Raw genomic sequence first — 24,701 nt, 5'->3', positions numbered from 1 at the left:
CAGTGTGGTAGTAAAAATTTTGGTAGCTCATCACTGGGTAGTAACAACAGGTGGTGCAAAATCCCAACTCAGGGATGAATTTAGAGAAGGGTGGAAAGAACAGCCGCAAGGAAGAGATGACAATTGATTTGACAATCTTCTAAACTTGCATATTTCAATGACTTTCACTGCTCTTGCCTTGCAACCAGGCTTGGAAACTATTGCCTGTTATATCTCTCTCTCTGCAAGGATTTATATGATCAGAAGTTATTTGAAGTCCTGCCAATTTCAAAAGGAAAGTTGAATAGGTTCTTATAACTCACCTATTAGTTTTATGGATTTGACTACTTAACACTATGTGATACACATGTTTTAATGATGCTATTTTATTAGGGCTATAATATCTGGGCTGCAAAAATCCAGGTGATACAGGCTGTCTGCTGCTGTAATGATGGATCAATTTTTTGCAACCCAGATATGATATGTCTGAATTTCATAGCTACTGTTTCTTTTAAAACAATTAGACTGAAAACAATATATAAATGCATTTAGGGGGGGGAGGCACTCTATATTCTACAGTACCTGTACAGTAAAAATATATGATAGTTATAATACAATTATTTTCAATAACATATACAGATTGGTGATAGATTATTTTCTATACAGGTATTCCTTGCTTAACAACCATTTGTTTGGTAACTATTTGAAGGTATGAAAGCAAACCAGTGGCAAAGATAAGTGGAACTCACCCTTGTTTTACAGCCTATTTTTTCCATCCAGAATCAGGAATGACAAAGAAGGTGCTTGAAAAGAATGGTGCATTTTCTCAATGAATTTGATTTGTAATGACAGATAATTATTTCTTTGATTTAATCTTTGTGTATTTGCATTAGGTAAAAAGACATCTCTAGTAGTATTGCAGCTGTTAGCTCTGGTTGTTCAGCTAACAATCTTAAGTCTTGTAGCCCATTTGTCAATAGATGTCCAGGAACATCAGCACTTAGTGTGGTCTTTGTTGATCCATGTGATGAACAATCTAGTATGGGTTTCTACAAATTATGTCTCACCATATTTATTCATTCATTCATTCATTCATTCATTCATTTATTTATTCAATTTTTATGCCACCCTTCTCCTTAGACTCAGGGCGGCTTACAACATGTTAGCAATAGCACTTTTTAACAGAGCCAGCCTATTGCCCCCACAATCCAGGTCCTCATTTTACCCACCTCGGAAGGATGGAAGGCTGAGTCAACCTTGAGCTGGTGATGAGATTTGAACCGCTGACCTTCAGATCTACAGTCAGCTTCAGTGGCCTGCAGTACAGCACTCTACCTGCTGCACCACCCCGGCTCATATTATTTGTCTGACTCCTCTAATAAGACTTGTCCAATATGGTTGAACTTCTGACATAACTATCATCTTCTTCATAGCACATAAGCCCCACAAACACGTCAAATTCTCACTGGGGAGTTGTAGAAGTAGCAGCAGTAGCAGCAGCAGCAGCAACACAAATCATAACCCAACACAAGATATAAAGAGTGAATAATGGAGAGGTTATATTTTCAACAGATTGGTACATCTTTCTTTCTTGTAGAATCTAAATGTAAGATAGCCACTGCCTAAAGGATTTTAGAAACTCTTGGGAATATAAAACACAATGAAAAAAATTGCATGTTCTAAAGCAGTTGTAGAGAACATATAAAAATACAGACATATGAGTTGAAAAATGAAAATCTTGTACATGATTTTTACACAATTAGTAGCTTAACTTTGTATTTAAATGGTTCTAGCTCAGCATGCCAGAATGGTTTTTTGGGGGGGAGGGTGTGAAGGTTCCCACTGCAAAACAATCATTCTGTACATATGGATGAATCTTCAGTGATGCCATCAGTTCAACTGTATTGAATTCCCTGTAGCAGCAAATGCATTGCCCAGATAGGGCTACTTATAGGGCTTCACATGTTCACCTTGAACAATGTTTACTGAGCTGAATTCCAGAACAAAGTTATTTTCCTCACTCGTGATTTATAGGGTCTTCTGACTCTCGTTCAACTTTTGTTCTTGTGCTGATACAAGAGAAATGAGGCTGAGCTTTATATTGCTTCAGCAATGGCTGGGGATGTCATAAAGACAGTATAAGTTCCTAGTCAGGAAAAATACAAAGGCTGCTAGTTCAAAAGTGGCTCTGCAGACTTCTATGATCCCAGCTGTTTTTGAAAGCTCTTTATTTCTGGCCCAGCTTTAGTGTATATGAAACAGCAGTAAAAACTTGCCATTTCCCCATTGGTGAAATGTTTCATGCTTCCTGGATCCTGGGCAAGGTATGTTAATGTCCTTTTGAAGCCACAGGAGGATTTCATTTTGTCTTATTTTTAGCATCCAAACAGATAAATGCATGCAACATGAAATTAGGATATGGATAAAGGTGGTAGGGATATGATCAATTTATTTTTAATTATTTTCCCCACTTTTTTGGGATTCCTGCTGGTTCTTAGCATTTCAAAGTCTGTAAGGAAAAGACAACTGTGTCTTCAAACAGTTTTTGATGGATTGTGCAATGCACTTAGAAACCCCTGGCACTCCTTGAAGCATGTCACTCTTCTGGCATGGTCACCATATGTCAGAATTTGAATAAATAAACCAATCATAATAAAATAAATCATGCTCAGACAAAATCATAACAATATTATAAAAACTGATAGAAAATGTATTTCAGGTACGTTTTATAGCCACTGAGAGCCAGTTTAGTACAATGGTTAAGGCATCAGGGTAGCAACAGGAATTATGGGAGTTATAGTTCTACCTTGGGCACAAAGCTAGCTGGGTAACGTTGGGCTAGACACCTTCTCTCAGGCCTAGGAAGGAAGCAATGACAAACCATTTCTGAAAAACCTTTCCAGGAAAACTGTAAGCAATCTTCAATATTTAGGCACAATTGAATGGAAGAAAAATAAACAGCCACTAATATATTATTATTATTATTATTATTATTATTATTATTATTATTATTATTATTATTATTATTATTATTATTATTATTATTATTAATTAATTAATTAAAATATAGGAATTGATATTTTTAAATATCATTGTTGAAATGTCAGAGTGGCTGCCCCTCCATGTCTCGTTTGTCATAAAAGTTGTCAAAAGACAGAAACAAGTATTATATGTCTCTACACAACACATGTCTAAATTATCATTTTGACCTGAGATGGTTTTTAAGTACTGCATACCTTGATATTTATGCTAATCCTCTGGATTTCATATCAGTTTACCTTTAGGTAAACTATGATTAACCTTTTCCCCATTTTTAGTATTAGCCAAGAATTGTTTTTAAAAGTTAGTGCTACAATTTGGGTGCATCATAGCATCATTTTGTTTATTTTAATTTCTGTCTGATATACACTTTTAGAATTTTTCACAGCACTTTTTTATGCTTTTGATTTCCATCTGACATACACATTTGGAAACAATTTTACTCAATATGATGTACATTTACGTTATTTTCAAAGTACATGCATTTAAACTACGTCTGTACATGGCAAATAGCATTATCAAATTTAGATAAATGCACATTCCTAAAAATGTATGTTGTTCAGTTTCTGCAAAGTTTGAACTTACAAATGGAGGTACATTTGCATTACATGCCAAGTTAATACCTCCTTCCCTCAAACAAGAATATACTTTTTAAATAAATAAATAAAGTTTATTCTCTAGTGTACCAAAGCTTCTCCATGGCTTAAACTTCATTTAACACTAAACAAACTCCTTTTCTGTTTGAGATATTAGCAGTAAAGACTTCATGTTATGATCCAATCCCAGTGAATGTTCCCTTGACAAGTTGTTTTAATGTGTTATGTTCATGACATTCATGCTGTCAGGAAAAATGTAGTTAAAGAAGTAGTTAATTCTATACTGTATGTACTTTAAAAATGATTAATTTAGGATTTTCCCCATAGGTATTTTAATAAATACATTCAGTTGGGAACTAATTTAGCAATTTTGCCTAGCCTGAAGCTGGTCATAGAAATTAAACTATTAGCCTTCAGGGATATAAAGGAAACACTGGAAAAAGAATCTATTCTTCTTGATAGCCACTAGCCATGAGATTTGGTTCACCTTAGCCCAGAGCAAAAGACACTAATAGAAGGAAGAATGATCACTGTTTCATTTCTGAAAGATGCTGCAATATAAATTTGATCTGGCGATTAAGGCACCAGGATAGAAAGTGGGAACCATGAGTCAATTCCCACTTAGATGTGAAAGCCAGCTGGTCAAACCCCATTCCTTATTTCAAATGATGAGGCTACCTAGCTTGGATAATGAATATCTGCAACAGAGCTTCCAAGGACCTCTCATTTTAACCCTGAGCTACAAAGATTCTCCTTTATTGGGTTTCACTTAACATTTCCGGATTGTTGGGGATGGGAGAGGGGGGAGAGGAGGAAGGAGATGTTTGATATGTTTGCTACTTTGAATTATTTATAATGTAATCAATGTGGGATAAATTTCTTAAGTTGGACATACAAAGTAAAAATACATTTATTTAGGGAAGTTTACCAAAAAGAATCACTATGCAGGTTTATTCACAGGTTCGGACCAGATTGCTTGAACCATTAGCATCCTGTTAGTGATGTAATTTTGGCGTCATGGATCCGGTTCTGTCTATGCCAGTCCGTGCTTGCTGCCATCTTTTTTTCTGAATTTTTAGCTGATTTCCCTGTGTTTTGATAGATTCTCCTCATTCTGTGCTTTGAAAAAACCCCTCCTGCCTACCCCCTGGTTAATACTGAGCTTTATTTTTTCACTCAAAGCCCAGCTGATCAGATGCTTAGCTGTCTTTTGGGATGAATCCACCTTCTGAGCATGCACGGAATTAAATTGGACAAGGGATATACATTAAAAGCATTAAAAAACATCACAATGTGAACTGGTGGCAAAGGTAAATGGAAACCACTCCTGTTTACTTGTCCATTATATCTTCATTGTGTATTTTGTACGATTTCATTTCTAAGGGCTTGTGGGTTTCAGCAAATATTATTTTCTGGAATAGAGCTAATTTATTTAGTATAAATCTACTGTCTTAGAGGCATTTCCCTGTTGAAAACTATTTGAAATTCAAACCTACTTTGCTAAGTTCACAAAGAGATGCTGCAACAATCTTATATGATTTTCATACCAAAAGTCTAGCAGCCATTCTTAAACCAGTCATTTCTCTTTGTAAATTTAGTTGACTCTTGATTCTGGGATTATCATTGGATTATCTTCTTTTTCTTCTTCACTTGGTAAATCAGATTGTATTGTTTATTTGTTTGCTGATTCACAACTTCACTTTAGTGAAGCCTCTCATTAGTGTTTTAGTCTTAATTTTATACCGTAAAATAGGATTGTTTACAGCCTCTAGATCACCTCTTCCAATTTTGAAGAACATTCAATGGGTATTGTCAGAAAATATTTAGGACTTTCTTCATCACTTCATTGGACATTGTATGTACAGTATATTGACATGTAAAGCATTTTGGATATGATCAAAGTAGACTGAAGTTCTTTAAGAATTTGATACCTGAAACTGCTTTAAATGTGCCATGACATATGTTTTGCAATGAATTCCTTTTTGAGTGACTTCATAGTCTCTCTCTTCTGTCTGTCTGTCTGTCTGTCTGTCTGTCTGTCTGTCTGTCTGTCTGTCTGTCTGTCTATCTATCTATCTATCTATAGATAGATCTATAGATATCTATTGAGATAGATCTCAATAGATAGATGATAAATCTATCATCTATCATCTCTCTCTCTCCTTCCCTCTCTCTCTCTCTCTTACCTATCTATCATCTGTATCAGGAGTTGGTTATAATTTACCTCACCGCTGATTCGCTTCATCCCACACCATGTGTCTGGGCATGCATTGAACACTGCATGCAAAATGCCAAAAACCTGACTTCTGCACATGCACAGAAGCAAAAGCCAACTTCTGCACATGTTCAGAAGCCAAAAACAAGGTGGCACCAACATTAGAGCCAGCTTGGGGATGTGGCCAACCAGCAATCTTTCCTGGTTTGGCGAGCTGGGGGAAATTCCTGCGACAGGTTCTATAAAACCAGTCCGAACTGGGAGCAACCCACACCTGATCTATCTATCTTCAACAACTTCATTGCTTAGTTGAAGTTGCTGCACAATAATTCTTGGAAGGCTGCTACACTAAAATATTGTGTTTCAAAGTCTTTACCCCCAAGTGCTTTTATCACTAAAGATTGTTCTTCATTTCAGTGGATTTGGCCTGGAATAATGCAGCTCTGAGAGATCAGTTTCCTAAGAGTTAGCTTTCAGGGATGGAAAGCTTCCCACGTTGAGTTTTGATTTCAAGTATGACTATGCATTGTGTAGATATTTGAGAAAATATAGATAAAGGTGAAATCCTTGGTCATTGCCCTTTCCTATGTAAAATGAAGGCTGTTGGAAAAGGTCAAATCAGTATGATCTCTGGAGTTAGGTTTTGATCTATGCATTGGGGTTTCATTGAATTACACTTTCTGTATGTGGGATAAATATTGTAATTTTTCCATGATAGTGATCTATCAAAACACTTCATTTTAGTGGTGGTGGTGTTTTTTTTTAAAAAAGATGGTGTTGGAGAGAGTAGTGGGAGCAGAACTGGAATGGATAAACCTGAATGGAGGTTCAGGTTTTTGCTTTGTTTGTTTGGTTATAGAATAGAATATAATTTTTATTGGCCAAGTGTGATTGGACACACAAGGAATTTGTCTTGGTGCATATGCTCTCAGCGTACATAAAATAAAATATACATTTGTCAAGAATCATGTGGTACAACACTTAATGATTGTCATAGGGGTCAAATAAGCAATGAAGAAGCAATATTAATAAAAAATCTTAGGATATAAGCAACAAGTTACAGTCATACAGTCAACAAGGGAGGAAATGCGTGAAAGGAATGATGAGAAAAACTAGTAGAATAGAAGTGCAGATTTGGTAGAAAGTCTGACAGTGTTGAGGGAATTATTTGTTTAGTAGAGTGATGGTGTTCGGAAAAAAAATGTTCTTGTGTCTAGTTGTCTTGGTGTGCAGTGCTCTGTAGCGAAGTTTTGAGGGTAGGAGTTGAAACAATTTGTGTACAGGATGTGAGGGGTCAGTAAATATTTTCCCCGCCCTCTTTTTGACTCATGCAGCATGAGTTATATTAGTACTGGCAAAGGAGCAATTCAGGACTCCAATGGCTTTGGTAAATGTAACACATGCATGGAAAACAGGTCATGTATTAATGAATTCTGGTTTGAACTAAAACTACAATTGAAAGTCTTATTAATCTATACAATCCCTTATGAGTTTGGAATCAAATCAACCTTTTTTGATTGAGTCAACAGAGTTACTTGATTGAGAGTCAAGATGCTGATGCATTGAGTTGTTGCTTTTCAATAACAGCCCAAGCTCATGAAATGATTCTCCAGTTGAAATTAAATTTTAGTTAGTCACAATCCCAGCCACCATTTTTTTAAAAAATCCCTGAGCTCTTAAGAGGTGTTTGGACTGTGACATAGATAGGTGGATAATGTATATTTTTGTTTTTATTTTTGTTATGTGATAGTATCTATTTTATTTATAAGCCATCAAGAGTTTAATCAATTGCAGCATTTATTTATTTACTTACTTACTTACTTACTTACTTACTTACTTACTTACTTACTTATTTATTTACTTACTTACTTACCTACTTACTTACTTACTTATTTATTTATTGGATTTGTATGCCGCCCCTCTCCGCAGACTCGGGGCGGCTAACAGCAGCAATAAAACAGTATACAACAAAATCCAATACTAAAAACAGTTAAAAACCCATTATATAAAAACCAATCATACATACAGACATACCATGCATAAAATTGTAAAGGCCTAGGGGGAAGTGTATCTCAGTTCCCCCATGTCTGGCAGCAGAGGTGGGTTTTAAGCAGCTTTCGAAAGGCAAGGAGGATGGGAGCAATTCTAATCTCTGGGGGGAGTTGCTTCCAGAGGGCCGGGGCCACCACAGAGAAGGCTCTTCCTCTGGGTCCTGCCAAGCGACCTTGTTTGGTTGACGGGACCCAGAGAGGACCCACTCTGTGGGACCTAACTGGTCTCTGGGATTTGTGCAGCAGAAGGCAGTCCCTGAGGTAATCTGGTCCAGTGCCATGAAGGGCTTTATAGGTCATAACCAACACTTACAAGCATTGTAATCAACCCACCAACCAACCCTTATGGTACTGAGGTAATTCTGATGGCTTCCACTCTGAGAAGATTTTGATCACTGTAACACAGTTTATGTAATCTATCGCTGTGATTTCTTGGAGTTCTGGTACCTCTTCAGATCCTATCAGACTCCTGACAAACTGGGTCACTAGACTTTGCAGAAGACTTGGTATCACTAGAGAACTAAATGAGTGTTTTTTAGTCATGATATACCTATTTAGTAAAATGTCTCTTTTTATCTCCTGTGAAGGACTCAACTTTAGGAGATAGCTTTTTTCTCTTTATATCTGGATATTTTCTCTGTAGCATTCCAGTTCAGGTGGCATTAGCTTTCAATTCAGTGCACATTTCTGTCAAGCATAGTTGTCTCCTTGAAATATACTTATTCCTTATTGGGCTATCATTTTAAAGTCAGATGGCCAATTAATAACATAACTCTGGAACAATACTTATATTGCTATTTATGATACCAGTCAAACGACTAGAACTGTCTCATTATTTTTTTAGGAGTTCACACACAATAATTGTCCTATTTATTTATGGAAATAATACTTTTGTCCTCTGTAGGTATCATCTTCAGTTTTTCTCATTCATCTTCAGTCCCTGAAATAAGATTTGACTATACAGTGTTCCCTCGATTTTTGCGGGGGATGTGCTCCGAGACCGCCCGCGAAAGTAGAATTTCCGCGAAGTAGAGATGCGGAAGTAAATACACTATTTTTGGCTATGAACAGTATCACAAGCCTTCCCTTAACACTTTAAACCCCTAAATTGCAATTTCCCATTCCCATAGTAACCATTTAGATTATTACTCACCCTGTTTATTTATTAAAGTTTATTTAAAAAAATATTTATTAAAGGCAAACAAAAGTTTGGCAATGGCATATGATGTCATTGGGCAGGAAAAAACGTGGTATAGGGAAAAAACCCATGAAGTATTTTTTAATTAATATTTTTTAAAAACCGTGGTATAGACTTTTCACGAAGTTTGAACCCGCGAAAATCAAGGGAACACTGTATTGAAATGACAAGCCCTTTACTAGCTTGTAAAAACTTGGGTCAGGCTAAGCAGGATTATCATTATCATTTTCAGGTTAATGTCACCAGCTCTGTCCTTCATTAAGGTTTTGGGATAAGATTTAGATTTTGATCAATTGTCTAAAAACTGAAAAGACCAATGTATTGGGCATTTGTTGTCTAAATCCAATTTACCTCAGATTTTGGGTTCAGATTCTTGCTTACCAGGGCACTCAAATGGAATTCAACAATATATCTCAATTTTCTGAAATGTGAGTTGAATACTTCAAAGATCAACTCACTTACTTGGATTGAAGCCATAGAGAAGAGTTAACTACCCATTCTTAGTGTCAAGATGTGAAAGGTTTAGCCTTCACAGTTTAAATTCACATCTTCTTCCTCCTACTTTATGAAGTAGTAGATATTTGGCATAGCATTGAAGTGCAAGAGTATATTTAATGACCATCCTTGTTCTGGGAACAACTGGTTTCTCCTTCCTTTAAGCTATTCCCATTATTATCTCTGCATCTACTGTTCTTTCACAATTTCTTGTTCATTGCTGATCTACTGGCAAATCCATTTCAGGCTTAATTTCCTCATAGATTTAGACTTGTACTTCCACAATACTTTAGCTTGACCATGATCCTTTTTTGTTCACCAGCTAGGTTTGCTATTAGACAGAGTAATGATGATGTCCATAAAGGACCTATGTCAATAGACAGCATGTTAGAGAATAAAGTTGCTAGGAAACAATGACATAAATGGATATTACTTTCAAGGCCAATTGATGTACTCCTTTGACAGCTTGGTCAGCTAGTGTGGGAAGCTGAATACTTGGGAGAAAAATACCTTATATGAATAGAGTCAAAACTATTTTTTCTTTATTATTTTTTCTTTTGAAAATATACTACTCTCAATATTAAATTAAGTGGATTTATCCAAGTTTTTATTCTATTGTTTTATATACTCATTACACAATACAGGTGTGTGAATGAATAACATCTATGTTGTCTCCCAATAGAAGAGAATTTCTGTTTTCTTATTGTAAATAGATAGATGGAAGGGAGGGAGGGAGGGAGAAAGATATAACAGCATTTAGCTACTATTTTCACTGTCCAGATTACTGATTGCACTTTGCTAAATGAAATCAAAATTGAAATTCCATTTCTTTCATATATACACTGCTCAAAAAATAAAGGGAACACTGAAACAACACAGTATAACTCCAAGTAAATCAAGCTTCTGTGAAATAAAACTATTCACTTAGAAAGAAACATTGATTGACTATTAATTTCACATGGTGTTGTACACATTCAACTTTGTACAGAATGAAGTATTCAATGATAATATTTCATTCATTCAGATCTAGGATGTGTTTATTTGAGTGTTCCCTTTATTTATTTATTTTTGAACAGTATATATCTTTTTCTATTTAAATTATATTTTTCATACAGATTGAAAAACCTGTCCAACACTGTTCTGTCTGGGTTTTCCCAGACCTCCACACCCACTGAAAAATAGCCAGACACTCTGGTAAAATCCAAAAGTAATTTATAGCAGGAAAAATTAAGCACAAAGGAAAACCTGTCTTCACAGCAGACAGGTTACAATACTTTACAACAGGGTCCTGATGTCCAGTCAATTCCAAAAGCTTCTTGCTGGCACACCCCCCCAAGGTTTCAAGAGTCCAAGGCACAAACCAGGATTGTAGCCACCAAAGTTCACAAACAGGTCTCACGAATCTCCAAGATAAAACTCCACAAGCCAGGAAGGGTGGGGCCGCCTTTTATCCTTTCCCAAGCACCACACCCAAACCCAGCTGCGACCCCTAATGCTGGAAATATCTGGCCAATTGCGTTCTTCTCTCGTTAGCTCTCCTCTGTCGCATATCTATGAAGTCACTAGCATCTTCCCCCAGGGAATCCAGGCTGCTTGCTGGGGAGAGCTCCCCCTGGTGGAACTCTGGCTGTCCTTCATCTTCAGCCTGGGATTCAGCTTCTTCATCAGTCTGCCCCTCCTGGTCCTCAGCCTCTGAGCCGGACACCGACAGCAAATCAGCCATTCCCGGAGGGGTCCCAGGCTGAACCACAACAAACACAAAATAAATTTAATGTATAATTAGCTTTTATTGCAACACATTAACTATTGGTATAACCCACAATAATTTAAATTGGCAACTTTTGTAAAACAAATAACTGGTTTTCCAGCAGAAACTTTGAGATCAAACCTCTCTTAGGAAGTAAAACAACCCATTCTCAAAAGATAAACCTTCTTTCATAGTGAAAAGCACTTTTTATGTTTCTTATATAATCTTCAAAAACTGGAAAAATTTGATATAAAACAATATTACCCTCAACTAAAATTAGTAACCCTCAAAATGACGCTATAGAACATTGCACATCAGAACAGGTAGACACAAGTACATTTTCCCCCCAAAGGTAATCACTCTGCTAAACAAATAATTCCCTCAACACTGTCAAACTATTTACTAAGTCTGCACTACTATTAATTTTCTCATTGTTTCCATCACCTATCTCCTCCCACCAGAGATGGGTATATCCCGGTTCTGACTGGTTCACCCAAACTTGTAGCAAACTGCTGGTGATGTCATGATATCACAGAATCAGATTAGTTGGTCCATGGAGGACACCATCTTTTTTTTAAAAAAAAAATCTTTTTGGCTTCATTTTATTTATTTATTTAAAAATTGGGGTTTTTTTCTTCTGCGCATGTGCAGAAGCTGAATTTTCGGCACTGTGCATGCATCCTCATCTTTTAATTTTTTAAAAAAATCTGATATTTTTTTTGCCACTATGTGCCATGTGGTGAGGGAGGAAGTGAACCGAGAGAAAGGTAAGTTACCCCTGCCTTCCACCAATGGCTGTAACTTTATTGCTTGTATCCTTACAATTTATATTGACTAATATGATTTGATTGTATCATATCATATTAGTATCATTAAATGTTGTACCTTAAGATTCTTGATGAACTTATCTTTTCTTTTATGTACACTGAGAGCATATCCATCAACATCCTGTTTCAATCATGTTTCAGGCCCGGCTACAGTACAGAAATTTATTTATTTATTTATTAATTATTTGTATTTGTATGCCGCCCCTCTCCGAAGACTTTGCTTTGGTCGCACTGAGGGATGATCTATGGCAGGCCCAAGAGGGTCATTCTTCTATCTTGGTGCTTCTTAACTTCTCAGTGGCTTTTGATACAATTGACCATGGTATCCTTCTGCGATGACTAGAGGGGTTGGGAGTGAGAGGTGCTGTTTTGCAATGGTTCTCCTCCTATCTTTCTGGTCAGTCACAGTTGGTGTTAGTGAGAAGACAGAGGTCCACCCCTAGGCCCCTCCTTTGTGGGATGCCACAGGATTCAGTTCTCTCTCCTCTCCTATTTAACATCTACATGGAACTTCTGGGTGAGATCATCCATCAGCACAGGGTGAGGTACCAGAAATACACCAAAGATACCCAGCTCCACATCTCCAACCCATGTCAGTTCAGTGAAGCAGTAGTTGTGATGTGCTGGAGGTTGTGAGGGTCTAAATGGGAATTAACAGACTGAAGCTTAACCCTGACAAGATCAAGTGGCTGTGGGTGTTGTCTCTGAAGGACTGTACCAACTGTCCATCCTTGGTTTGAGGGGAAAGAAATAAACCCCTCAGATCAGGCTTGTAACTTGGGTGTCCTCCTAGATCCGAAGCTGAGACTGGATCAACATCTCTCAGCTGTACCTAGAGGGACCTCTGCACAGGTTCACCTTGTGTACCAATTGCAACCCTACCTGGACCAGGAGGCTCTTTGCACAGTCACTCATGCCCTTATCATCTCACAGCTGGACTATTGCAATGCACTCTACATGGGGCTGACCCTGAAAAGCATTTGGAGGCTTCAATTGTTCTTCAATGCAGCCTTGTGAGCTATTGTGGGTGCACCTAGGTACACCCACATTATACCAATGCTCTGGGAGCTGCAGTGGCTCCCAATCAGTCTCTGGATGCAATTCAAGGTGTTGGTTATCACCTATAAAGCCCTATATGGCTTAGAGTCAAACTTCCTTCTGCTACATAGCTCCCAGTAACTGATAAGAGCCCACAGATTTGGCCTTCTTTGGGTCCTGTCAGCCAAACAATGCTGACAGGCAGGGCCCCAGGGAAGAGCCTTCTCTGTGGTGGCTCTGGCTCTCTGGAACCAGCTGCCTCGAGAGATCTCTTCACTCCCCACCCTATTGGCCTTCCACAAAACTGCAAAGACTTGGCTTTTCCAGCAGGCCTTGGGGCGTTGATTGTATGAGATACCACCCAGATACAGCAATGAGTGTTATTGAGAGATATGACAAATAACTCAATAAATAAAATAAATAAATAAAATAAAAATATGTATGTTTTTATTAGGATTTTTAACTAAATATTTTAAATGCTGTTTTTCTTTGTTGGAAACAAAGAAAAACAGCGTAAGTAAGTAAGTAAGTAAGTAAGTAAGTAAGTAAGTAAGTAAGTAAGTAAGTCAATAAAGACAAATTCCTTGTGTGTCCAATCACACTTGGCCAATAAATTCTATTCTATTCTATTCTGACAAATTATTTCTTAGGTGGAGGACTGAATTTTAACTATATTACACTATGTTAAATATTGTAACCAGAAACTACGCCGAAGATTAAAACCCTTTTGTGTTTTTTATTTTTTAAGAAATGCTTAATAATGGAGAACATGTTATTCTTTTTTAATAGTACCTCAAAGATATTACTAAGATCTTGGAGGAATATATTAGAATCTACCTACCATTAATATATCAACCCAAATTATTCTTCCATTAGAAAGATCCATTTGTAATGTTTACATGTACAACTTTTGAAATCCTAAATGAGCTATCACTAATAGATACATCAGCAATTGTATATCACAATGTACATAGATAAATTAAACACATAGGAATGATTGGATGACATTTGCATTAAGTGGTGAAATGTAATATGCAAAGCCAAGAACTATGAAAAGTTCCAACAAAGACAGGTGCACGCCAATATACTGTTTATCACAGAACTAATGAATGTTGAATCTAATCCCGTTCTAATATCTTCTGTTGCACTTTCACAGCTGTGCCATTTATTGCTTCCTGTTTTGGAAAAAAAAGAGGGGAAAAAGTTAATGGTGAAATTTGTCTATTCACCTGAATATTTGCTAGATATGTCTTAATACCCACCATAAAAAGCAAGAACTGTGGAGTGGGGAAATTAAGAGAAAAAGAGACATTTTGCCTAAAATATACTGTATGTAATGCCCTTTTCAACTTATCAAGAATTTCACAAGTATATTCACACAAACTTCAAAGTGTTTCTTTTGACATCAAGGCTTTTGTGATAAACTATTACACTTTAGGCACAACAATGTTTAGCAGAATTTCTGCTAAACTGGCCCCATGCCTGGAAGTTTGAATAAATATAGCTTACATTTTGTTCTGCAAGAAATTGTATGCATTTTGAGATATCTTACTAATAACATGCATGAGTGGTCACAAAATTCAAAACATAAATCTATTGATCAAGCACTGTTAATCAGGAAAAGTGACAGATAGAAAAAGCGAATAGAGAGCTGAGGAACAGGCATTGGGGCCTATTATACCACAATCTTTCTAATTGCAAGATATTTGTAAGATACAGAACATCCAACTTACTTATTTTTCCCACATTGTTTTCATTAATTGCAACTTCAGGAGTGTGGCTACTTTTTGCTCAGCAGGAGATATGGTGAGCAGTCAGCTTCTCTAATGAAGAAGGAAAGCAAAGAAGAAATACATTAGAAAGCACATTTTTCTAAATGTAGAGACCCAGGTGGAGATGAGAAGGGGTTGTTGGCAACTGCAAAGCCAATGGACTTTTTCCCTGCTTCTGTCATGTCATTGCCAGACTGCAAGCAACTGTATGAGTGCTGTTTCCAACAGTAATTGTAAATTGGAGATGTTGGTATTTCCTTTGTTATATTTTCTTAAATTATTTAAAAAATAATAATTTTGGATTTGCAATACATATGAACACTATAACCCCCTCCCCCAAATGCCTTGCATGTATTAATATTGATGGGGATAATTTTACTTATGATTACATGATAAATAATAAGTAATAAGGATTATTTCCCAGCCAGGTACCAGAACAATGTTTTGCCTACAACTTAATACATGCAACCTTCAGATTTTTGGAAAATCCATATATCTTAAAGTCAACAGGGTTGACAAACACTATACCAGTACAAAGACAATTTGTCATGGAATGACAGCACAACAAATTGCCACGATCAATTATTGCAACATGGTGTGTAGATGCTCTTCCATAACAAATTATCCTTTGGAATAATTGTGAATGATCCCGGTTACACATTACATGTGTAGTGTGAAGCAGTGTTTTTCAACCAGTGTGCTGTGGCACACTAGTGTGCCATGAGACATGGTCAGGTGTGTCGTGGGGAAATTAAATATGGGTCCCCAAACTATGGCCTGCATGCCAGATATGGCCTGAGCAGGCCATTTATCTGGCCCACCACCAGACGCCTCCATCCAAACATAAACATTCCCATCACAATCCCTCCAGCTATCAGTGACAGGAAGAGTGGAGGCATAGGGAACGCTCACTGACCAATCATCTTCTAGGATTCATCCCAACCACTAGCGATGAACCAATAGCAGGCCGCCTCTCATCCACACCCAGGAAGGTCCCCATTCGGGCTGCCGTGCACTTGTCATTGTGTGGCCACGGCAAGTAGTTAAAGCTGCTACTCCTCTCCATGGTCCCGATTTCTAATCCTCGTCAGGACTGGAGGTAAATGTTGCCACCACTAAATGAAGCTTCAGCCTCAGCTGGTTATGTCTATCCTGATGGTGTATATAGATATTTGACCTTTTTCTTTTTATAAGAGGCCCCCAGAGAGGGTGATATACAATGCATCACAATGCATCACAATGTTATCTATATTGTATGGCCTCCTAAGTGAGTATAGATACATTTAGAAACTATATTATTAACTATATCTATAATATGTACTGTGTTAGAATGTCATTTTGTGTCATTTTGGTTGGTGGTGTGCCCCAGGATTTTGTAAATGTAAAAAATGTGCCGCAGCTCAAAAAAGGTTGAAAATCACTGGTGTAGAGTAGTATAGTACAGTGCAGTGTAGTGCAGTGCAGTGTAGTACAGGCTAGAAACTAGATACCGTAACTTCCAATTCTCCCTTGCAGATGAATCCAGGTGAATGTGTAAATAATTGTATGATACATTTTATAATATTTGAATTTGAATGAAGACACTTGGAAGTGCAGAGATTTCCCTTTTTGAAATACATGATTTCTTTTCTAATAGAAAAACATAAACTTGATTTCCTTTTACACTTTTCAAAAAGTCCTTGCTGTATTTTTACACATCTGTACTTGAAGTTAAAATGAGGAAAACATTCAACTGTTAGACAGATTTATCCCCTCTATATTAGATCCCCACAGAGATCATTATCCTGCATTTCTCAATACATTAGCTCAAGGCTTAAGGATTGTTCAATTTCCTTTCCTATTATCTGTTTATTGGTGTTTTTCTGTAGACTCATCCTAATTCAAAGATATATATATATATATATATATATATATATATATATATATATATATATATATATATATATATATATATATATCCGAGCAGAACAACTCTTCTCTGTTGAAGATCATATTCTCTTAACAGAATGACGAGTGCCAAATAGTGAATTTATTTTGTTTTGCTTCCTAATTGAGTTTCTTTGTGGAAAGCTGGCAAGTAACAATTGAAACCAACCAACCTTCCTTCCTTCCTTCCTTCCTTTTTTCCTTCCTTCCTTCCTTCCTCTCCCTCCCTCCCTCCCTACCTTGGGAAAAGAGTGAGGGGTACATGTCAGGAAAAGAATAGAAAGATGCATGAGAGATGTTGTGTGAATTGTTAAGATGTTCATTATTTATTTATTGTTTCAATTTCTGTTGTATGGGTTGGGGAAGTTAGGGTGGCCTAGAGGTTAGGATGCTCATTGATGCAGGAGATGTCACATAGGTTGGGTGGGCACAAGGGGGAAGCATGGGTCAGTAAGGATGCATAGACATTGCAGCTTTATTTGGGAGATGTCACACTCAAATAAGGGAGGGTGCAAGGGTTAGGAGAGTAGTATGCGTGTATTGTGGGTAGAAGTGGTCTCCTGCTAGCCATCAAGCTGGAACAGCTGCATAAGAGAGTCTCCTCTCTCTCTGTCTCTCATTCTTTTCCTCCCCTTCTCTCGTTCTCTGTCTCTCTCATTCTGTCTTTAATTTTCTTTTTATTGTTATTAATTTTTTATTGATTTTTTAAAAATATAAACACACACACAACATAAAACTGGTGCTCTGTGAATAGTATCCACCACCAGACAAATATGTACACCCCACCACCAGATCGGGGGTGTTTCTTGTATATACCATTTTAACTCAAGAGCAAAATATCTGTTTACATATTATAATAACATGATTCCAATTTATTTCTTGTAGCTTGGTCTCAGATTCTACTCGCCATATATTGTCTTACCTTGTCCCATCGTCCCTTCAGTTGTCACAAATCATTAACTGTCTCTCTTTCATTTTCCACCTCTCATTCTCTTTCCCTCCCCCTCTCTCATATCTTTCATTCTCTCTCTCTCTTATTCTCTCTCTTATTCTCTCTCTCTCTCTTATTCTCTCTCTCTCTCATTCTTCTCTCTCTCCCTCTCTCTCTTCCCCTCCCACACTCCCTACCCCCACACCCATAAAATAAATGTAAGGAAATTTGGCCCCAGTCTTTCTGCCTCTGGAAAAATACAAACATAATACACCGGCTGGGGTGTGTCTCCTCATATTGCCTTTGCTGCTTGCTGCTTTTGCACTTAACTTAGCATGGAGAAAAGTGGTTGTTTATGCCCTTTACTTGCCTCTTTTTTCAGCCCTTGTTGGGAAAAATTTCTCTGTGCTATGTTTAAGGGAAACAACACATGGACCGGAGGGGGGGGGGCTTCTGGCTCTTGGGAAATTGCAGGTTTCTGTAGGGACAGGGATGGATTCTAACTTACCTCGCCACCACTTCCTCCCATGCTGTAAGGCTGTGCGTGCTTCTCGAGGGTGCTCATGCATGAACAGTGCTGAAAACTCAGCACTGCAAAAAGCAAGCAACCCCCTCCCCCTCAAATAGAAAAAAAATCAATTATTTTTAAAAAGATGGTGGTGCCCATGGACTGGCACTGACCAATCTGGTTCGGTGACTTCAACATGACATCATCAGTGGGTCACTACCAGTTCAGGCGAACCGGGAGGAACCCACCCCTCCCCATGGGAGTCATGGATCTTGGATTTTGGATACATTCTTTAAGTTAATCCATTTGTGGTACCTTGGATCAAAAACTGTTACCCTATGATGAACAGTGTTGTCCCATTAATGGTGGTAGAAAAGAGTTTTTGTGGTATGTAGATCTAGAGATACTTTTTCTTGATATATTCATGTTTATTTTTAGTAATTAATACTTTATTTTCAGAATGGTCACAGAGTTATCATTATATGATCTTTTTTAGAAATTTACCAGGTATAGCTGTGTGATTGGCTGGGATATTTCTCCTCTCATTGTTATAAAGAGCAACAACTCTGCCTCTTCCAGTCACTTGGCTCTTCATTCATAGTGCGGTTTTCAAAGATCATACACAAAATTTTAACCACACCATCAGCAAGTTCTCTTAATATCTTGGAATTTTAAACAAGTTCAGATTAAATGTATTTTTCACAAGTGTGTTTCTATTAATCTTAAACTTCAATCCTTTCATCCTGGTTTTTCACAATTCCTTTGAAATATGTATCTTCTTCTCACAAAAGACCAATTCAAAATAGGAATTGAATAGTTCTGCCCCCTTTAAAAAAAATCTGCATTAGCATTTTGCCATTTTTATTGAGCAATGGTAATACTGATGCTTTCATTTGTATTATTTTTATCATATTTGAAGAATCCTTTCATCTTGGCATAAACTTCAATTTTAACCTTTGGGATTCTTTTTCTACAATTCTAAGCAATATGTATGTGTCCTGTCCAAAGATCTGGAAGATAGCAGGGGAAAGATAACAATCCAATCCTCTTTTTTTCCCCCTACATATTTTCAATATTTGTGTGATGTTGGTAAATGTCTCAGGAATGTACCAAGGCAGGAATTGATTTCTAATACTGTACCCACCATTTTGTGGACTGACCTGCCCCTCTTTACACACGTACATTTCCTCCACCCCCACCCCCATATTTTTATGCTTTTGAGAAGCTACCATTGGTTTTTGGATCTGACCAAGTCTTATTTATTTGTATGTTTGTTTGTTTGTTAGATTTGTATGCCACCCCTCTCCGTAGACTTGGGGCGGCTAACAACAGTAATAAAACAATATATAACAAATCTAATATTTAAAATAACTAAAAACCCTTATTAAAAACCAAACATACACACAAATATACCATGCATAAATTGTATAGGCCTGGGGGGAATGAATATCTCAATTCCCCCATGCCTGATGACAGAGGTGGGTTGTAAGGAGTTTACGAAAGGCAAGGAGCGTGGGGGGAATTCTGATCTCTGGGGGGAGTTGGTTCCAGAGGGTCAGGGCCACCACAGAGAAGGCTCTTCCCCTGGGTCCTGCCAAACGACATTGTTTAGTTGGTTCCCGACCCTCTGGAACCAACTCCCCCCAGAGATTAGAATTGCCCCCACCCTCCTTGTCTTTTGTAAACTCCTTAAAACCCATCTCTGCTGCCAGGCATGGGGGAATTGAGACATTCTCCCCCAGGCCTACACAGTTTATGTCTGATATGTTTGTATGTATGTTTTTGCTTTTTAATAAGGGTTTTTTTTTTACTGACTTTTTAATTATTAGATTTGTCTTACATTGTTTTATTATTGCTGTGAGCTACCCCGAGTCTGCGGAGAGGGGCAGTATACAAATCTAATAAATAATAGTAATGATAATACTACTAATAAAGAATGTTCAGAAACTTGAAATCATCCAGAATGCAGCCACACGAGCGGTTATGGGCCTTCCAAGGCATGTCCATATTTTTCCAGCACCCCGTGGACTGCATTGGCTGCTGATTGGTTTCTGGATGCAATTCAAAGTGTTGGTTATGACCTACAAAACCCTATGTGGCATCGGACCAGATTTTCTCCGGGACTGCCTTCTGCTGCATGAGTCCCAGCGACCAGCTAGGTCCCCCAGAGTAGGTCTTGTCCAGGTCCTGTCAACTAGACAATGTCATTTGGCATGACCTGGGGAAGAGCTTTCCCTGTGGGGGCCCGGCCCTCTGGAACCAGCTCCCTCCAGAGATTTGTACTGCCCCAATCCTCTTCACCTTCCGTAAGAGTCTTAAGACTCACTAATGTTGCAATGCCTGGGGTGATTTGATCTACCCCCTGGCCCATGAAATGTTATGTATGTTTTTAATAGAGCTAACAATTCTAGAGTAGTTTATTTAATTTTATTTAATTGGATTATATTGCTTTGTTCTTTTTTATGTATTGTAAGCTGCCCCAAGTCTCCAGAGAGAGGTGGCATATAAATCCAATAAATAATGATAATGATGATGATGATGATGATGATGATGATGATGATAATAATAATAATAATAATAATAATAATATATGGTATGCCTTATTTAAATTGTGATGTTTCTGACATAAATCAACAAATCAATAATGATCTGGATTCTATGATTCTGTTAATATTTCCCAAAATGGCAAATACCTTTTCAATAGCTCAATCATATTACAGTTCCCTCACCCCTGAAATCCAGCAACCTTTACTCTTTTATGGAGCCTTTGCATCTTGTTCCTGCTGGTTATTTGTTGCAGACATTCTAAACAATGACACTTTTCCCTCCTCCTCTCTTCCAATCCAGTTACCATAGCACCATGTATCCATGGTAAGATATCCTGGTTAAATAGGAAGTTCAAGGGAGGGGGAGCCAGCATGCTATCATCATTATCATTTGCAGGAGATTACTAAATGATATGAAGAATTGACTCTTTGTGTGCATGACAAGAAAGTTTCCCCTCCTATAAATTGCTCAGATTTTTCTTTCATGAACAACTAGAATATATATTGAAATTTTAGACGGAGGATGTTAATGCTATATTTATTTCTATTTAGTCTGCAGTGGAGACAAGTAATATTTGTGTTCCAGTGTCAACAGTAGCTTATGTGGTTGGACATTGATTGGACGAACCCTTCTATTGGTCAGCTGGAGATGAGTACTGATTGACTCATAATAATTCCTGTGTGTTCCCAATGTTTATAAGTTGGCAGAAATAAAAAAAAATGATTGCAGTTAGATTCTATCTCATTTGCAAAGATTATGAAATGGAAAGAATGTGGCATGGAAATGATAACTACACAAATGTAGTTATCTAAGAGGAAACTCACTGAAATGAATAGGAATTAAAATTATCATGACTAATACAAGCAAAATTGATGTCAATATGCTGTAATTGAAGGATGACTGAATTTCAGCTCAACCCACTATGTTCACTGTAGGATGTTCATTAGAATGTTATATTCCTTAGAATTTCTAGAAAATAGACAAAAATGTCTTTTCCAAAAGACCAGCAGTAATATATTTCAAAGAAAGGCAGAAAGCCAAGGTTAAATTTGGCTCCCATTTAAAACAAAAACCAACTAACCAACCAAGAACAACTGAATCAAATGTAAATATGAAATGTCTTTACTGAATTAAAGATACAATTCCATCTCATTTAATCATTTTTTTAAAAAATCTGTTAAACTGAAGATAGTTTCTTTATCTAAAACATGGCACCAAAAAAATTCACAGAATTTATATAGTACTGGTAACTCACCACAAATTATTATGTTGTGGGTATATGTGTGAATTTGTATGTTTCATTGTAAAAATTACAGGTAAACATCTCAAAAAGCAATTCATATAGTTTATGTCTTGTGTGTTCACATCTACAGTGATACCTCGATATACGAGTTTAATTTGTTCCAGACCCGAGCTCGTAAGTCGATCAACTCGCATCTTGAACGAATGCCTTTAGACTTTGTTTTTCGCGCCGAGATAATCAGAAGCAAGGAGATTCTTGTGCCACCTAGTGGAAGCTCGGCTCGTATCCCGAATTTGAGCTCGGGTGTCGAACAGAAATTTTGCTCGCATCGCGGCTCGTAACTTGGAATACTCGCACGTGGAGCAGCTCGTATCTAGAGGTACTACTTTATATGTATGTATGTATCAGTAGTGGGTTCAAAATCCCACCACAACTGGTTTGCACACCCACCTGCATGCAGAGAAGTGTCCAGGGCGGTTGGGCAAAACTTCTTGCCACTGCTACTGGTTTATAGCAACCCACTGCTAGTATATTTATTCTAACCCTTCCCCTTCTTTCTCAGAGAACTTTAGAACATCTTTCAAATGTCTTTCTATGGTAGTTTGGAATTTATTTTTATAGCACAGAGTTTAATATCCTGCCTTTCAGCCCAGAAAAGCCCGAGATGGCCGAGAATAAAGGAGGAATGGCAAGAAACTGGCCGGGCCTTTGTGCCACTCTAAAATTTCCTGGGAAATTTTTCCGGACTCGGGTTCATAAGTAGAAAATGGTTCTTAAGAAGAGACAAAAAAATCTTGAACACCCAGTTCTTATCTAGGGAAGTTCTTAAGTAGATATGTTCTTAGATATGTATGTATGCATATATGTATATGTATGTATATGTGTATATATGTATATATGTATGTATGTGTATATATATGTACATATATGTACAATGTGTAAAGATGATAGATAGATAGATAGATAGATAGACAGACAGACAGACAGACAGACAGACAGATTTAGAAAATTTGCTTTCCATATAAATAGGATAAAATGATGATAATTATTACTTTGTATATTTTTTTAATATTGTATATTTTGTATATTTTTTAATGTTAACATCCTGGACAATCATATCTTTAATGGATTATAAATTCCTGGCTGCTTGTGTTATATTGAACATCAAGAAAAACTCTCCTGAGAAAATGACTCTCAAGGGATTTTTTTTTCCATCCAGAAAGTACAGGAAGCTACAGTAATGAAAAGTTGTGAAACAAACAAACAAAAAAAAAACCCCTCCATCATGTCACAGTGATAAAAATAAATTCTAAAATACCACAGAAAGACATTTGAAAGATGTTCTAAAGTTCTCTGAGAAAGAAGGGGAAGGGTTAGAAGGAAACCATTCTTATTTTACCAAGGAAAACAATGTTTTCGGAAACTGGGCAAATATATTTTATCACAGTGCTATTTTTTATTTTAGACCAAAGACAGGTGATCATAAAAAAGAAAAGGGTTATCATGGTACAAATAAAAATGAGAGCTTTTTGAAGGGCATCTTTCTTCTCTGTTCTTCATACTAGAACTAAAAGCTAACTAATGAAATGCATTGCTAGGAGATTAAGAGCAAAGAAATAAAAATAATAATTTTAGCCATTGTTTAAAATGCATGAAGGAATCATAAATGATACAGTTCATGTGTTCAGACTCATACTATATGTAAGTAGAATGACATTATAGGAAATCATAAGCATAAACATAAACATTGTCCTTGCTTTGTTGTAATACTAAAGTATTTCCTGCATTCACTGCCTTTAAAACATAAAATGATACTTCTTTTATGAATTTTTTAAGGAATTCTTCTTTTATGAAAAAGATGAATAAATGCCCAAAGTCAAAACAAACAAGCTTTGTAACTATTGGGTACATAACAAGATTGCACATTATGACTGTTATGAATTTTATTTTCTTTGGTGAGAAAATCATTATTGAACTGGACAGAATCAGATGACTATAATAAAATTAGTTGGATGAATATACCCACAGCATATATACAGTATTCAAAATGGAAAAATTTTCTCATCACTTTCTAGGCTGACCAAAGAAAAAGGAAATTAATTATCTTCAGCTGGATCACTTAAAGGAAGGCTGAATTAGACCAGTATAGTCTAACGCGTGCCGCAGGTAGCATGAGCAGCCATATCTGAGCGCATGTGAAGCGTTGCCCTTTGTCAGCTCCAGCATGCATGCCTGTGTTGGCCAACTGATTTTTGGGCTTCTTTTTGGCTGTTTTCGCTCTTCCCAGGCCTCAGGAAAGTCTCCTAAACTCAGGATTGCACAAAATGGTCCAACAGGCCAACTAGAATTCTGTAGGCTTCAATGAGGACTGTGTACATGCACTGAGGGCAGCACAGGAGTTGTGCACATGTGCAGGAGGGAGGGCATTGCATAATAATAATAATAATAATAATAATAATAATAATAATAATAATAATAGCAGCAGCAGCAGCAGCAGCAGCAGCAGCAGCAGCAGCAGCAGCAGCAACAGCAACAGCAACAATAACAGAGTTGGAAGGAACCTTGGAGGTCTTTTAGTCCAACCCTTGC

This window comes from Erythrolamprus reginae, chromosome 2, assembly GCF_031021105.1.
Source record: "Erythrolamprus reginae isolate rEryReg1 chromosome 2, rEryReg1.hap1, whole genome shotgun sequence".
Taxonomy (NCBI): Eukaryota; Metazoa; Chordata; class Lepidosauria; order Squamata; family Dipsadidae; genus Erythrolamprus; species Erythrolamprus reginae.
This window is presented reverse-complemented; position numbering follows the sequence as displayed.